Source organism: Tribolium castaneum, unplaced genomic scaffold, assembly GCF_031307605.1.
Source record: "Tribolium castaneum strain GA2 unplaced genomic scaffold, icTriCast1.1 ptg000085l, whole genome shotgun sequence".
In the NCBI taxonomy this organism is placed as follows: Eukaryota; Metazoa; Arthropoda; class Insecta; order Coleoptera; family Tenebrionidae; genus Tribolium; species Tribolium castaneum.
Window position 1 is genome coordinate 1 of NW_026986682.1, and position 5,645 is coordinate 5,645.

Consider the following 5,645-nt stretch of genomic DNA (forward strand, 5'->3'; position numbering starts at 1 on the left):
ATCGAACCGAAAAGTATTTTACGGTTGATCTCAACAACAAGTCAACCAACATTTCTTTGTCCAGACTGAAACCAGCTTTTCTGCTCAACGACAACCCCATTCGGCACGACCATACTTATGCCAATTGGGCTATTACACCCGAAAAGACTGATTTGAAGAAGACTGTCAGATTCAAATTATAAATAGTTTTTTCTATTACTCATCGTGGCTCCACCACTGGCAGGGGAGTACTGTGGCGGCACTGGAACCACACAGGCGATTCACGGTTGATCGTAACCGTAGCCACAACACTTCCCATGACAAGTGACAGCCCGCCAGAACGACACTAGCGACACCACCTCTCTTGGCGTCGAGCGTCACTCGGTCACACGTGCATAATTTTAGTTTTGTAACCGTTTCAATTTGTTGCGTTAATAAAGGAGTTTATGTAAAGTGAGTTTCGTTGGTCTCCTCGCGACACACCATATAAACCCACATATGCAATTTCAGCACATAAGCAGCTTGACACTGACAGCACCCCGCCGCAATCCCATGCGCAGAAGTTGCTTTTCCATATACAAACATACGCAGACGGCGCAGATTGGTTTGTTACCAATAAAACTAGCCTTTGTGACGGTCTTTATCCCCTTCATTTGTCTATGGGTGGCCCCGACTACACTGGCCACGCACCGATGGCAGCCGCGACGACGACTTCGTCGCGACCAACGCACCAAGCACTTCGACGGTCAGTAGCAGCGGTGAGTGGTAGCGACGCCCAACCAACTACTTCGATGGCTTAATGATTCGCCGACGCCAAATGGTCATCAGCGATGCCTAGAAAAACAATGGTGAATGGAAAAGTGCTTGTGATCAGCGCCTCGCCTTCGGGGAAGTGTTCCTGGATAGAGCTCCTCGTAAGCGCCCACAGGAAGTACTTCAATGCTCGTGGGCTCAGCACCTCTGTTGATGGCATCCCAAGGAGTTCTCGCACGCAGACTCTTGATGTCTCTTCAACCTCACCAGAGTCTACGATGAACGGTATCCCACGGAGTTTCCGTGCTCTTATCCTTAATACCTCTTCACCTACGCTGAACGGTATCCCAAGGAGCTCTTTGCACTCGGACCCTTGATACCTCTTCAACATAGTCAACTCAAGCAAGTAGTATGCAACAATCATTTTCACCTGACGTTAACATTCTGTCACTAATGCCATGATGCTGTCACTATCGATACTGCAAAATTATGTCGTCGCTAACTTGGATAAGCATTAACAAATCGTCTGTGATTAAATGCAACTTTTTCTGCAAATTCAAAGCAAGCACCACCGGATCTGTTCAGTCATCAACCACATCATCTCCAGAAGTCATCTTCAGAAATTCCAAAGCCAAAAATTCAAAAACTAATCATGCTCTAATCGTACCGTCTCTGCTCGCTTCACCGTTCCTGCTCTGTGCTCACTTCACCGTTCTTGCTCGCTTCAACGGTACTGAAAGGGGAGTGATGTGGCGGTTCTTCAGTTTTACGAGAGATGGCACTGTAGATTTCTACTTACGACTATAGCATTCCTATTTGTAAATAAATAGTCGTATTGGAAAATTGCCACATGGTTCGTTTTAGAACTCATATGTAGACAGTTCAGTTCATAGAACTTCAGTTCACTTCATAGAACTAATAGTTCCTCAATTGTAGTGTGGAGAATAAAGTGTGCTTCATTAGTGAAGTGTTTCTTATTCCTACACACTCTACATAGGCAATACATTTGGGCGAAACAAACCATGAAAAATGAGTAACACAAACATTTCATTTAAAATAAAAAATATTAAATATATATTATTACCGTTGTATTTAGTACAAAATTCACAAAAAAAAACTTATTTTAGTCTCTTTAGCACAACCGGTTTGCAGTTATTACAAATATATACCCCAGTATGATAGTCTGCACACAACTGATGTGCCCATTGTTGGCAGTGATTGTACTGAATCCAGGAATCACCGGATTTAGAACTGCATAGGTGTCGTCGCAAATCAAAGAGGGAACGTCTGCTTCATTGGGCTCGTTTAGAGAGTCTATGGGAAATTTTGGAAAAATCAGAGTGTGTTCAGTCTTCTGCTTACTTGATTTGACAGTTTTTTTTATTTTCCCCTTTGGTTGACTGTTATTTCGTCAATTTTTTTCTTGTTTTTAGTTTTCCTTCTACTGCTTCATTTCGTAGTTCGTCTTTTACTGGAGTAGAAGTTAGTATTTCGGACTTTTGAGTCCTGCGTTTTCTTATTGTAGTTTTTGGTTCAATTTTTGGTAAAGGCTTGGGTAAAGGTTTGATTGCTTGGATAGGTGTAAAAACTTCATAGTATGTTGGTACAGCATCTGGTAGCAAAGATTTAAAACAACATGGTAAAGAAGTAGAGCGGGGTGAAGGAGTCCTGTGACGGTCTATATCAACATTAGGTTTTTTTCTTTCATTATTATTGATTTGTTCAGCATCATTATATCGGGTGTGTCAAAAAAGTCGCATAAACTTTTAAGCATAGCTGGAGAGTAGTTCAGAGATCATTTTTTTTATGCAGAGATCGTGTCTTTAGATTACTTTAAAAAGTAATGACCAAACCGGCAACATTGTGCTATGTTACCTCAATAGCAATAGTCGAAATTAGCTTTAATCCAATATAGGAACTCTAAGGAAAACTAATTTAGGAACAAAGCAATTTAATAAACAGTAAAATTAAAAACAAACAATGTATTTTATAATAAATGTTGAAATGTTCTGCCATTTGCTAATAAGCAGGCTTCGGCACGTCTTTGAACAGAATTTGTGGTACGTTCTAACATGTCCGGAGAAACTGAGTTAAAGGCTACAAAAACTCTTTCTTGTAAAGTGGCTAGATTTTTCGGCACTGGTGGAGTAAATACAATGTCTTTGATATGGCCCCATAAAAAAATTAACGGGAGTCTGGAGACCTAAACGGCGGCAACCGCATCAATAGTTGCTTCCTCTGTCTCAACAGTTCTTCTTACGCAAGGCCTTCCAGAATGTATTTCTTTATACAGACTGATCCAGAAATACTGAGTCTGTTGGCAACACATTTGAAAGTATTTGTTCTCGTAATTTATAACATTGCAACCGAATTTGATTTTTTTTAAACGAATTTTTTTTTTCGAAATCGGAGTGCGATTTTCTCGAAGTCTCTGATCGAGTCGTCGAAAAACATTAATGCCATATTGTCTCACCGCATCTAAAGCATTTCCTTCACTTGCACCATAAACCAAGAACATGTCGCAGTATTCACTTGCCGAAAACATTATTGTTTCACAATAAATGATTTAAAATCATCAAAAAGTTTGACACATTTGTTTGACACTTTGCCAAAAAATACGTTCAAAGTTGTTTCCATAGAAATATTACAATGTTGTCATATGCTACTGCATATTTGAAGCACTTTTGTCCACTAACTTTAACTTGATTTTTTAATCAAGTTAAAGTTAGTGATTCTTTAATCAAGTTAAAGTTAGTGGACAAAAGTTGGTTTTTCAAACTATTCCTTTAGATAGAACACAAATTTTCAATAAAATGTTTTTATGACAATGTAAACCATATAACTAATACCATACGTAAGTGATTTAACCATGGCCTCCTTGATGTATGGAGACAACTTCGTTGTTCAGGCCTGGCGCATCGATAAGCTTCAACGGTTTTTTCGAAACCGTAGATGGCGCCCTATTTAGCGCACTGACGTTTATCTGACAAATAGCATTTGTAAGGTTAAATCCGAAAAAATAATTGAATTTAACAAGTACAATCAGCAGAAGAGAAGGTGAAAAAGAGCCCACAATGTAATTGATAATTTCTAAATACAAAAACTCAAAAAAATTTATAAAGTAGTAGATTTTTTTCGGGAGTTTGGTGATCCACGAGCGGTGCTTGAGAGTGAGCAAAGGTCCAGACAGGGACTTTGGAACGGACGGTTCAGAGACTCCAGCAGAGAGTAACGCAGCAGAAGAACGCTGGATCGAGCTTTTTTAAACCATTTCATTTGAAAAAAACGACTTTCTTTGCACATTTTACTAAAACTAAATTAACAATAGCAGGTTTTGAAAAGACGTGTGTGCAAAATAGTTTCATTTGCCTAAACAATGTATTGCAAATATCTGCTGGTTAAAAGGTTGCAAATACCTTTCAGAAAACTTAAGCCATGTCTTAAAAATCACAGATTTGTAACGCATTCAACCTTAACCATTGGTAAAACCATAGAGTATGCATAATAAATGGAAGGTTCTTTGAAACATCGTTTTCTCTGCATCTGTGTCTGCGTACTAGTGCCGTAGGTTATGCTTAAAATACTTATAAACGATGAACAATCAATTCACCTTAAAATAATTTGTATATCTTCTGAAGCTGAAAATAAAAAATCCTAATGATCGTAAAATGATTTCCTGCAAAAGTTACACTATCCAAACGTTCATTCAGGGCATAACTTTAGAATTATCCTCACATTTTCAACGTATTTCACGAATGCACACTTACATCTTTCAAATTTATTAGTCTTTAACCTCAAAAATGGTATTTGTCAAATAAACGTCAGTCCGCTAAATGCAGCGCCAGTGGAGAATCAGCCGAACTTATCGATGCGCCAGGCCTGAACAACGAAGTTGTCTCCATACATCAAGGAGGCCATGGATTTAACAAAGGAATTTTTAGTTTCAAGTTGTTTTTCTGTAACTGTTAAAAAGGCCATATACCATTAAAAAAATAATACCAATTTTTTCAATATTTTTTCGGGGTCTATGAACAGTACTTAACAGGTGCTAAAAAGTTTATCCGCCCTTTTTGATACAACCGATATTGATCAGCATGCTGTTGATGTTCAGCATCTTGTTGATCAGCGTGTTGCTTAAGGTTGTCGTATTCTTGCACCGCAAGTTCTCTGTCCGTTACTTAAGTACTTGAGACGGAGCAAAATCGATTTCTGTAAATACGTCAATATCTCCATTAGTAATTCCAGTTTTTTTTTAAAAGCGTTCGGTGAAGTAGCGCTTTGTAAATAGGCTGTCCCAAAAATCTCTCCCAATTCATAAAGAGTGATATACAGATGTCCGGAAAGTCGCGCACCGCCGTGGCACTACATCAGTGGGCGATGCCCTAGACTATAAGAAAAATGTTAAAAAAATCTAAGTATTTTATTGTTGAAGATATGACGAAGCAAAGAGTAAAAATTATTTGCCAAAAATGAGGGTGTTTGCAGTACTATTTAGATCCAAATTCATTTGAGGAATAAATGATATTGAATAAAAGAACTTTATAACATAAAAACTGAAGAAACTTTTCCTAATTCTTTAATAAATGTTAACAAAATATTTGAGTCAACAATGATGATAAATCTGACAACACTTAGCACAAACCATTGTTGTTCAGATGAAACCATGGTTACGGTGCTTGTTTATAATATCATTAAAATTGTCGTTTCGTCTGTGAGTGTCAGTGAAAAATTAAAATGTTTTCCAACAATGAATATTGTGACATGTATTTCTTGTTTGGTGAATATGCTGGAAATGCAAGTGAAGCCGCTCGTCAGTACGCCGTACAATACCCAAATCGACGGCATCCAGACAAAAATGTTATTCTTAGACTCGACCATAGAATGTGAACAACTGGTTGTTTGGAGCCTTTACC

General features: G+C 38.2%; 2 long non-coding RNA genes across 3 annotated transcripts; one reads left to right on the top strand and one right to left on the bottom strand.

Annotated features, from left to right (window-relative positions):
* The first annotated feature begins 6 nt into the window (after positions 1-6).
* On the top strand, positions 7-1,694 carry LOC135267740 (uncharacterized). The gene is made up of 2 exons (XR_010336119.1): positions 7-432; positions 490-1,694. It is a non-coding gene; the product is annotated as an uncharacterized LOC135267740 (long non-coding RNA).
* A 125-nt stretch (positions 1,695-1,819) lies between these two features.
* On the bottom strand, positions 1,820-5,393 carry LOC135267739 (uncharacterized). Of its 2 annotated transcripts, XR_010336117.1 has the most exons (3): positions 4,149-5,339; positions 2,095-4,045; positions 1,820-2,046 (listed from the first exon to the last, which is right to left on the bottom strand). It is a non-coding gene; the product is annotated as an uncharacterized LOC135267739 (long non-coding RNA). The 2 variants fall into 2 exon arrangements; XR_010336118.1 differs by lacking the exon at positions 1,820-2,046 and having other exon boundaries at positions 3,791-4,045; positions 4,149-5,393.
* Between the last annotated feature and the right edge of the window lie 252 nt (positions 5,394-5,645).